Consider the following 11,999-nt stretch of genomic DNA (forward strand, 5'->3'; position numbering starts at 1 on the left):
GTTTATGATATTCTGATTGAGACTCAAGTATCTGGGTTAAATTTCTTATTGTTTCTATGTTATCCCATTCACTGTGTATATGTACAGTACATACAGTCAGAAAACTTTATGCCCTTAATGCCTGTCTGACACCAGGTTATGTTGCTCTCTAGCAGTCAAACGTCATCTATGGGCTACTCTGCTGTTACACAAAGCTAACTTGAAGAACATTCCATTATCTTTAGCTTAGAGGAGGTACAACTGGGGAGTATTGGATTATCTCTGATAAAGCTACGTTATATTCAAGTTCAAACTAAACAAAAATTAAGATACATTTTCCTTTAAAATGATTTGGTTCTTACACACACAGTTATGTAACTGATGTGGCAACATCTCTCTGTCATATACTGTATATATAAAAAACCCAACATCTGTCTGTCTGTCCACTTTTCACAAGAGAACTACTTAACAGATTTAGATGGTTGTTTTTTTTCTCTATAATTTGGTTGAACATTTCGGTTGATTTTTGTGCCTTCTGTCACTGCGCTATGCATCATAGTTTGCTTGTGGTTCCGATTTTATTTATGTGAATCCGAGATGCACGAAGCGGGCCGGGGGGGGGGGGGTGGGGGGATCAAGGGTGGACGGGGCCTTGGGGTGTTCCTTACCTCCGTTTAGCTAGCGAACGAGAGAACTACTTAACGGATATAGATTGGGTTTTTTTTCTATAATTTGCTTGAACATTCTGGTTGATTTTGCGGCTTCTCTCATCGTGTTAAGAATCACAGTTCGCTTGCAGGAGCGATGTATTTGCGCTAATCCGAGACAGAGGCTGCGGGCCGAGTAGAGGGGAAATGTGACGTCAGGAGTGGGGAGCTGGGCAGGGCCCTCCTCACTGTCCTGTTTCACTACTACACGGGTGGAGCCATGGGGGATGGCTAGTATTATATAAAGAGAAAAATGCTGAAAAGGTGTTCACGTTGAATTCATATGAAAGAAAATGGATAAGAAGAATGGCAGAGTAGTTAGGACTACTGCCTCAGAGCTCCAGTTGATTGGTTTGAATCATGGCACAGTCAACAGTCTGTATAATCATGAAGATCGGTCTAGGAGTTTTCAGTGGAAGTCACGAGAGAAGTCCTTGAAAGGCAAACAGACTACAGTAGAAGTCAACATCTATAAATTTCCCTATAAACACAATTTACTAAGTGTGCAGGAAATGCTGTAACTGGGGTGAAACAAAATTCCACGTGTTATAAAGGAATACCTTGAAATAACCTACATGGACACAAGGAGAATATGCTGACTCCCATAGACTGTTAACACAAGATTTGATTTCAAGCCCAGGCTGAAATGGCTGTGAGATATTAGTGCTTTACCATTAATGCTGCCTTTAAGTAAACATTTTGTTCCTTTAAAAAAAAAAAAAGTCTGCGTGTGTGTATATATACTTTATATACAGTAATCCCTCCTCCATCGTGGGGGTTGCGTTCCAGAGCCACCCGCGAAATAAGAAAATCCGCGAAGTAGAAACCATATGTTTATATGGTTATTTTTATATTGTCATGCTTGGGTCACAGATTTGCGCAGAAACACAGAAGGTTGTAGAGAGACAGGAATGTTATTCAAACACTGCAAACAAACATTTGTCTCTTTTTCAAAAGTTTAAACTGTGCTCCATGACAAGACAGAGATGACAGTTCAGTCTCACAATTAAAAGAATGCAAACATATCTTCCTCTTCAAAGGAAACAGAGAGTAAACCAAACAAATCAATAGGGCTGTTTGGCTTTTAAGCATGCGAAGCACCACCGGTACAAAGCTGTTGAAGGCGGCAGCTCACACCCCCTCCGTCAGGAGCAGGGGGAGAGAGAGAGAGAGAGAGAGAGAGAAACAAAGTCAAAAATCAATACGTGCCCTTTGAGCTTTTAAGTATGCGAAGCACCGTGCAGCATACTTAAAAACTGCACACAGAAGGTAGCAACGTGAAGATAATCTTTCAGCATTTTTAGACGAGTGTCCGTATCGTCTAGGTGTGCGAACAGCCCCCCTGCTCACACCCCCTACGTCAGGATCACAGATAGTCAGCGCAAGAGAGAGAGAAAGAAAAGTAAGTTGGGTAGCTTCTCAGCCACCTGCCAATAGCGTCCTTTGTATGAAATCAACTGGGCAAACCAACTGAGGAAGCATGTACCAGAAATTAAAAGACCCATTGTCCTCAGAAATCCGCGAACCAGCAAAAAATCTGCGATATATATTTAAATATGCTTACATGTAAAATCCGCGATAGAGTGAAGCCGCGAAGCGCGATATAGTGAGGGATCACTGTATACAGTGTGTGTGTGTGTGTGTGTATATATATATATATATATATATATATATATATATATATATATATATATATATATATATATATAAATATGCACACACACACACATATATACACTCACTGGCCACTTTATTAGGTACACCTGTTCAACTGCTTGTTAACACAACTACCTAATCAGCCAATCACATGGCAGCAGTCATCTGTTCCTTCTGAATTCCAAAATGTGGGATTACGAATAGAAGGAAACTGGAGTGCCATGAATGACCAGGTTAAGAAGTGAGCTCTGGACATGTGAGGCAATAGTACTAAGCAGTGTGCCACCTGATGCTCGCAGGTTATTCCACCTGATTTGCTGTAAATGTTAAAACTCGGATGTCTGCAGTTTCCAATATGTCTTCCCTTAACATCGTCCATTAGATCAAAGACACTTAAGTTACAGTAAATACCCACACCACCTCTATTTTTATAGCCTCTGAATTTCCAATAAACGGTACTGCAGCTCCAAATACATAGAGATGCAAACTTGATCCGGTTTACTGTATGTCTTTATCAAAAAGCTGCTTTTTTCAGCCATTTCCTGTCTGCCATAAGCCATTGGATTTTCCAAACAACTGAGTAAAATCAGTCTGTAGACGCATTCATCCCACCATTCATTTTAAAAGCCACTTCATTCTGTTCAGGACTGTGAGAACTGGCAGCAATTGGCACAAAGGGGTTGTATTGTGAGTTCAGTTTAGTTTATTACTAGGGGGCTCCGCCCCCTGCTCGCTTCGCTCGCCAACCCCTGGTGTTGGGAATGACAAAGAGCGTGATGTATGAATGAGATATAGAATAGTGTGACGGTGTAGATGATGCAAATAGAAAGCAAACAATAAATTGTGTGGCACAGTGTAAAGGTTTATTTGAAAATTTCTTTGTACACGCCGTTTAAGTGTAAAAGGTAATTCCAGCTCAGAACTTGTAAGGTCATTTAAGATGGTTATTGTTGTGATCAGAGTCAAGTTTGTCAGAGCTTAGAAAGAGTTGTGTCTTTCCAGGAATTAATGGAATGACTTGGGTATTTATGTTTTCCACATTAATATTTTTTGGACATAATATAGTGCGTTGTGTTAAAAGGGGCATTTGGTCTAATGAGATTGCTGTTCCAAATCTCTCTGTAACTAAGTCGTCGCAGATAAAGGCTTGAGGAATAGTAATAATATGTGGGTGAAGTCCATCTGTATTGGTGAGTGTACCATCTCTCAGTTGTAATAAGCAATTGTTATGATCTGGTTCTGGACATCGTATCTTTTTTACTAACTGTATCTTTTGAAAGCAATGCCAATTGTCTGCGTATTTTAAGGTGCACTGAACAATAGCTGAGTGCATGGCATCTGGAAGAATAGCTAATCACTGTCTAAAATCTCCTCCTCATAAAAGTACCTTTCCTCCAAATCGAATATCATTATTCATAAACGTTTGTTCATGCCATTGAACATTCATCAATAAACAACATTTTTTTAAGACGGATGTCACGTGCAGTGCCACCGTTAATGTTCATAGTGGATTCCGATTTGTAGGATCTAATGTAGTTGATAAAGATTTCACTTTCAGGTACATCGTCAGTTATAAGCTTCTGTAGATATTCAGTATATGAATGTAAAGAAGGCAGTCTAATTTGACCCTTTTGACAACAACGTGTAAATGTATAACTTGTATTGCCAGTTGTTTCTTCAGGGAAGTGAACTGAATGACAATGATTGCAAATGACATTCATTAATCCGAATGAATTTTCCTGGTGTATGTTTTGCTTGTGCCGTTTGAGAGGCGCGTTGTTGTATGTGTATTATTTGGGACGTGTTGTTTTGGAGCTGTAATCGATTTGCCTGTGCTGTGTGAGAAGCCCGTTGTAGCCTTCGCTGCCATTAACGTATGTCTGAGACGGGAGGTGTTTCGTTTTGAATCCGTGCCTGTTGCGATGCAGCACTTTGATTGATAGTTTGCGTCATGTGGATCTAGGATGTAGATTTGTGCATATTAAATGAACTATTGTAGGATCTAATGCAGTTCATAAAGTTTTTACTTTTAGGTACATCGTTAGTTAGAAGCTTTAGTTGAGCTTTGCGTATTTGGAGTCGAGTCATTTTTTCTTTTAGAAATATGGATAAGTAATAAGGAGTGTTGCACTCACTGTTAATATGGAGCCTTTTCTGCGGTTGAACGGTTAATAGTGCCTTATTGTAATGAGATCCACCTATGCTGCATAGCCATCTATTTTGTTGTTTCTTTCGTGTTCGTGTGTTTGTTCCTGTTATCCTTTCCTTTTCGTTTTGTACCCGTGACCGTGTATTCATGACTTGTTTCTTTCTCAGCATGCGAAATATGGATAAGTAATATGGAGGATCGCAGTCACTGTTAATATGTTTCCTTTTCTGCAGTTGAACGGTTAATAGTGCTTTATTGTAAGGAGATCCACCTATGCTGACACCTATGCTGTCTAGTGTGAAGGTGTTGATGTTCACTTTAGAATATGTGGCTTTGGGTGTCACTTCTTATGGATGTGTGTGTGTGTGTGGGGGGGGGGGGGTTGAGGATTGTTGTCGCGCGAGCGTCTTCTTTCTTTTTGTGTTCCTGTGTCTTGTTGAATCCCCCTGTTTGTGTGTGTCCCGTCCCTTGCTTGTACGGTCTGTGGGGTGGTTTTGTGTTCTTTTTTTTGTGTTCCATGGGCTTGTTGAATCCCCCTCTTGGTGTGTGTCCCGTCCGGTGCCTGTAGGGGGGGGGGGGGGTGCCTTGCTGTTGTGCGCGAGCCTCTATTTTTTTTTTTTTTTGGGTCTAGTTTCGTGTGCAATGTGTTTCGTGCTTTGCCTGCGTTTCCTCATTTCTCCATTTTTCCTGTGCTCACTCCTTTTTTCTGTGGTCTTGTCCGCCTCTCGCGGCCCCTCATCCGCCTCTCTCGCCCTCTTTTGTCCGCCTTTCTCGGCTCCTCAGCCGACTCTCGCGGACTGTTTTTAGCGCCTGCGCAGTACGTCTTTTTGCAGCTACGGCCCATTGCCGGATGTGCCTGCGTCCATCATCCGGTTTAGCATTCTCGGTTAGTAATATGGATGTTGTTCTCTTCACAAACAGAAAGTGCCAAATGTTTGAATACTGAAAGGTCCTAACACCATTTAGATATAAATGTATGTATCAGTTTAAATGATCTTTAATAGAAACACCCATGAAGATTCAGTTCACAGTTATTCTGCAAATGTGAGATATTTGGAAGAAACCTGCAATCAGTCATTTAATGTGTAAAACTTTTATTTTTCCCTGAAGAAAGTAGTTGGGGCAGGCTAATACACATGGGTGAATGTGCCAAGGGGGAAGTTGGGTAACCATGACAAACTCTCGAGGGAGGAGGAGTTAAAACCGAGAAAACACACTGAAAAGGGAGTGTGATCTGGAGAACATGAAACAGACTGGATAGGCTGGGAAGCTAACATGAGCTGGGAGAAATCATGCAGACAAATCTTTACTGAAAGCTGGAAAACCGAGATGCATGGAGGACGATCTGGAAGTTTGACTGGGAACGATGAAGCTAAAAGGACAGAGACTCGGGAGGTCTCATGCAGATGGGTCATGCTCGAAGATATGAAGTAGAAATGACAGCGCGAGAACAAAGCTGGAGAGAGTGGACAGAAAGGTCATGTCATTGTGAGCTGGGTGCGCTCTGGCAAACGGGACATGTTATCAAGCAAGCAGAAATGGAGAACAAGGTGCAGGTAGTAGAGAGCAAGTGCGCAAACTCAGTCCCCACTAGTGACTCAGTGCGTGGCCCTGGGCGAGTCACTTCACCTGCCAGGGCTTCAGTGTGAAGAAATGTGCAAATAATTGTGTGCAGTGTGATGCTTCAGATAAAAATGTCAGCTAAATCAACATAAAAGAGTAAAGACAAGCTGGAAAGTGAAAGTCAGCTAGGTGGTGCCATGCAGAAAGGACATGCTGGGGCAAGTGGAAGGAGGACAAGCTTGGAGATCACAGTAAAATGGCACAGATCAAACAGAGATGATAAACTGAGCTTGACACATAACGGTTAGTGCCATTTGCCCAAAGCGTGATTAAAAAAAAAAAAAAAAAAAAACGGCAGCAAGTATCACTCCTTTGATCTGATACCTGGTTTTCTAAATAGGAAAATGGTTCCATTCAGCATTTGCTTGGTTTTACCATCAAAAAATGTATTCATAATGGGATAGTGGATAAAAGGGTTCACGTGGAGAATGCCAATGCTGTGCTTTGCTTCTGAAGAATGTGATATCCGCATCTTTTCTGCCAAATGTGGATAATGTCTTCAACCACTTCATATTTTCAGGGTCAGTCTTCATATTTTGCTCTGCTCTTTTCGCTTCTTTCACTAATCTAAATTGCAGCCTAAAATGGCCAAAGAATGTACAGATACAGAATAGTAAGGACCAGAATTAATGCTGGGGAGCTATTTAGTTCATCACCACAGCTGCCAAGACTGACACTGAAATGACACTTGAACCAATGAAGAAAAGCACAGGCACACCCAGGACACCAACCTTTGTGTGGATTTGGGAAACAAAATCACTAAAAACAACCAGAGACCACCTAAACTCAGACCATGCCAGGATTAAAGCCCATAAGCCCAGGGCCCTGGAGCTGTGACAGGACAGTGTTAAGCACCATGCCCCCCATATTGTGCATTGTCTTCTCTGGCTCTTTATTCACTGTGTATTCACTGTGTCCCTTCTGAGCAGTTATCTCCATTTGTTTCTCTCTTATTGATGACCAAAAAACCCTGCATCTATGCTACCTTCACATTTCACTTTCAGGATGGAGTGGAATATCGAGCTGTTTACAAAAAAACTTTCATTTGGGCCAAGCTCAGCAACATCCTGCATTGTTACTCTAGGGCGGTAGTTCTCAAAAGTCAATCTTCAAAGCCCCCTGTGGGTCCCAGTTTTTGTCCCAACCCACTCTTCTCTTAATTTGACTCCTACCTCAATTAAGTAAGCCATTTTTCCCACTTTCTAGTGGTGCCTCATGCCCCATTAGCCTCTATTTTAAAACACCAGTGAAGGTGATATATTTTTAAAATGTAAAGCACTTAACTTTAGGACACAATTTTCAGTGGCAAATATATATATATATATATGTACCATGTTTGTACATCATTTCGACTTGAAAAACAGCAAAGCGAGAGGTTGGGAGCATGTGCTAATTACAGCATGTTGCTGCACCCACCATACAACAAACCACCTGGATTGGGATTCGAGGGCAGTCGTGCAATAGGTGACACCTAAGCACCATACTGAACAGTGTGAGGTATATTATGTTACAGTGGCTGGAATGACAATCCTGCCACCAACCCCCAAAATGCCAAACTTACCCTTTAATTTCCTCTAAGTATAAATCTCAAATACTGTGCTTTTCGAAATGCAAAATATAAGGAGAAAATGGGTGAGCTAATTACAGTAGACAATGGGATCAATTAAAGGCAACAATGACTGACTGATTGAGAAACTGGTTGGAACAGAAACCTGCAGTCACAGGGGGCCTGAGGACTGAACGCTGAGAACCACAGCTCTAAGGAACAGGCACTCCAGCCCAGCCTACTGCTGCCACCAATTTTTGTTGTGCTCTCACCTCACAAAACCTTTAACACAGGTTGCTCCCATTTTTTTTTCCATTAGATCATTCCAACCTTTCCTTAAATGCATGTAAACCCCAGCTGTTTAACAAGTCAGTTAACTTACTCTTAACTTTTGTATGGTCTCTTCCACCACACTGAAGCTTTCTCTGGTCAGGTCATTGTTGCATTATTTTATATCTAGCAACAAGGTTATATTGTCAGTGTTTAAATTACTCCTTAAGAACATAAGAAATTTGACAAACAAGAGGAGACCATTCAGACCATCAAGATCGTATGTTTAGCTAATAGTTAAGTGGTTCAAATCTCTCATCCTGATACTTCTTAAAGGTTGTCAAAGTTTCTGTTTCAACTATGTGACGCGGTAGTTTGTTCCAAATTCCCATAACTCTTTGCATAAAGAAGTGCTTCCTGGCTTCAATCCTAAATGTACTTCTCCTTAATTTCCATTGATGTCCTCAAGTATGTGATTTACTGTTTAGTTAAAAGAATTTTGCTGGATCTACTTTATCAATGCCTTTGATGATTTTGAAGACCTGGATTAGGTTCCCACACTGTCTCCTCTGCTTGGGACTAAACACTTTTAATTCTCTGAGTCTGTTATAGTGTGGTGGCCAGAAGTGCACACAGTACTCCAGTCGCAGTCTCACTAGTGCATTATATATTCTGAGTATAATGTCCCTTGTGGTAGAAATCGACATTTTAACTAAAGAAAGAAATCTATCCTCTACTGGGACAAGTATGATAAAACCTTTTTTAAGTCAATAATCAGGCAGGAGAAAAACTTGTCCATTGCATCATTTACTCTTCAGTAAAAACTGAACAGGGAGCATCCTTCACAGCAGTCTATTACAGAGTGATCAAAGAAACAAAGGGTAGAGGTTCATTTTATAAACTACTGAATTTGGATACAATTATCAATCACTGCATACATTTTACTCTGGTTGGTTTGTTGGTTTACACATCAGATAACTTAGAAAATAAAAGTCTACTTTTGTTATACTCTTGTTCTTCTTAAATCTTTAAGTTTAGCTTTTAGCCTTGAAACTTCTGTGTATGTGACAACTTTCCAATCTTGTTGTTTACAGGACATCTGCTGATCTCCTAGTCATTTCCTGGTATATTTTGTATATTACATCAACCGTCTGGTACATCCCTAGTTTACCTGACCATCTCAGTAGTTTTCCAAAACCAATTATTATATCAATGTACACTGCAAACCAAAATACTTAACTATTGTTACCTCTAAATTATTTCCTCACACACTTGATTTATATTCAACAGTTTTTACGATATGACCTAAATTTTTATTTGCCTTTTTAATTGCTTCTGTACATTGCTTTGATGATGAGAATGTTATGTCAACATAAACTTTTAAATCTTTTTCAGACGTTGCTTCCTTTAAGACAGTGTCTGCCATCTTGTATTTATAATTGTTCTTTTTGCCTACATGTAGCACTTTGCACTTTTCAACATTAAACTGAATTTTCCAAGTGTTTGCCCAGTTCATGAATTCTTTTTGCTGCCTCCTCAGTGTCTGCCTTTCTTCCAAGTTTAGGAGCATCTGAGAATTCCACACGTGTTCCAAGTACAGTATACTGAAATCTATGTCATTAATATACAGTGCATCCAGAAAGTATTCACAGCACTTCTTCCACATTTTGTTATGTTACAGCCTTATTCTAAAATGGATTAAATTCATTTTTTTCCTCAGAATTCTACACACAACACCCCAGGATGACAATGTGAAAAAAGTTTACATGAAGGTTTTTGCAAATTTATTAAAAATAAAAAAACTGAGAAATCACATGTACATAAGTATTCACAGCCTTTGCTCAATACTTTGTCGATGCACCTTTGGCAGCAATTACAGCCTCAAGTCTTTTTGAATATGATGCCACAAGCTTGGCACACCTATCCTTGGCCAGTTTCGCCCATTCCTCTTTGCAGCACCTATCAAAATCCATCAGGTTGGATGGGAAGCGTTGGTGCACAGCCATTTTAAGATCTCTCCAGAGATGTTCAATCAGATTCAAGTCTGGGCTCTGGCTGGGCCACTCAAGGACATTCACAGAGTTGTCCTGAAGCCACTTGGCTGTGTGCTTAGAGTTGTTGTCCTGCTGAAAGATGAACCGTCGCCCCAGTCTGAGGTCAAGAGCGCTCTGGAGCAGGTTTTCATCCAGGATGTCTCTGTACATTGCTGCAGTCATTTTTCCCTTTATCCTGACTAGTCTCCCAGTCCCGGCCGCTGAAAAACATCCCCACAGCATGATGCTGCCACCACCATGCTTCACTGTAGGGATGGTATTGGCCTGGTGATGAGCGGTGCCTGGTTTCCTCCAAACGTGATGCCTGGCATTCACACCAAAGAGTTCAATCATTTTCTTTCTCATGGTCTGAGAGTCCTTCAGGTGCCTTTTGACAAACTCCAGGCAGGCTGCCATGTGCCTTTTACTAAGGAGTGGCTTCCGTCTGGCCACTCTACCATACAGGCCTGATTGGTGGATTGCTGCAGAGATGGTTGCCCATCTGGAAGGTTCTCCTCTCTCCACAGAGGACCTCTGGAGCTCTGACAGAGTGACCATTGGGTTCTTGGTCACCTCCCTGACTAAGGACCTTCTCCCCCGATCGCTCAGTTTAGATGACCGGCCAGCTCTAGGAAGAGTCCTGGTGGTTTCAAACTTCTTCCACTTACGGATGATGGAGGCCACTGTGCTCATTGGGACCTTCAAAAGCAGCAGAAATCTTTCTGTAACCTTCCCCAGATTTGTGCCTTGAGACAATCCTGTCTCGGAGGTCTACAGACAATTTCTTTGACTTCATGCTTGGTTTGTGCTCTGACATGAACTGTCAACTGTGGGACCTTATATAGACAGGTGTGTGCCTTTCCAAATCATGTCCAATCAACTGAATTTACCACAGGTGGACCCAATTAAGCTGCAGAAACATCTCAAGGATGATCAGGGGAAACAGGATGCACCTGAGCTCAATTTTGAGCTTCATGGCAAAGGCTGTGAATACTTATGTACATGTGCTTTCTCAATTTTTTTATTTTTAATAAATTTATAAAAATCTCAAGTAAACTTTTTTCACGTTGTCATTATGGGATGTTGAGTGTAGAATTCTGAGGAAAAAAATGAATTGAATCCATTTTGGAATAAGACTGTAACATAACAAAATGTGGAAAAAGTGGTGCGCTGTGAATACTTTCCAGCTCAGAAACTAGCTCAGAAAAAGTAACGGATCCAGGAAAGACCCCAGATGCACCACACTGATGACCTCATTCTACATGGCCCATTCTTCTCTCATCTGTACTCTTTGTCTCCTGATGTTTAACCAACTTAAGATCCTGTTTGTAGGTTACTTCTGATGTCTACAGCTTCCAGTTTTAGAAATAGTCTTTGGTGTGGGACTGTATCAAGGGCTTTTTGAAAGTGTAAGTAAATTCTGATGTATGTTTTGCTTTTGTCAACTATTGCAGTTCCCTGTTCAAAAAATCTAAAAGCTTTGTTGGGCAAGTCTATCTAGGTTTTTACTGCCTATGCCTGCCATTGAAATGGCATAAATCACACCTGACCTTCACCATTTGCCTTGCCCACTTGGCCCCCTAAAGCTTCTGCAGGAACATCCCAATCGATGAAGACCCTTGCGGCAGAACCAGAACTTGCTGGAGGGATTATGTCTCTTGGCTGGCTTGAGAATGCCAGAGAATTCCCCAGGAAGAGCTGGAAGCTGTAGCTGAGGACCAAGAAGTCTAAGCTGACCTGTCTGGCTGGCTGCTGTCACGACTCTCACTAGGAGAAGAGGTTGAGATAAGATGAGAAAGTTTGGCAAACTCATAAACCCACAGTTGGTATTATTTAGTAACCTATAGACAAGTGGTTCTCAAGTCCAGTCTTGGGGGCCTCCAGTGGTTGCAGGTTTTTGTCTCAACCCATTGATCCATTTATTCTCTTATTTGGATTCCTATCTTAATTAAGAAAGCTGTAATTTCCCAGTTTCTAAGTTTTTTTAATTCATCCAGAAATTACAAACTGGTTAGGATCAGTTTTTACTAGTAAAA

Source organism: Erpetoichthys calabaricus, chromosome 2, assembly GCF_900747795.2.
Source record: "Erpetoichthys calabaricus chromosome 2, fErpCal1.3, whole genome shotgun sequence".
Classification (NCBI taxonomy): Eukaryota; Metazoa; Chordata; class Cladistia; order Polypteriformes; family Polypteridae; genus Erpetoichthys; species Erpetoichthys calabaricus.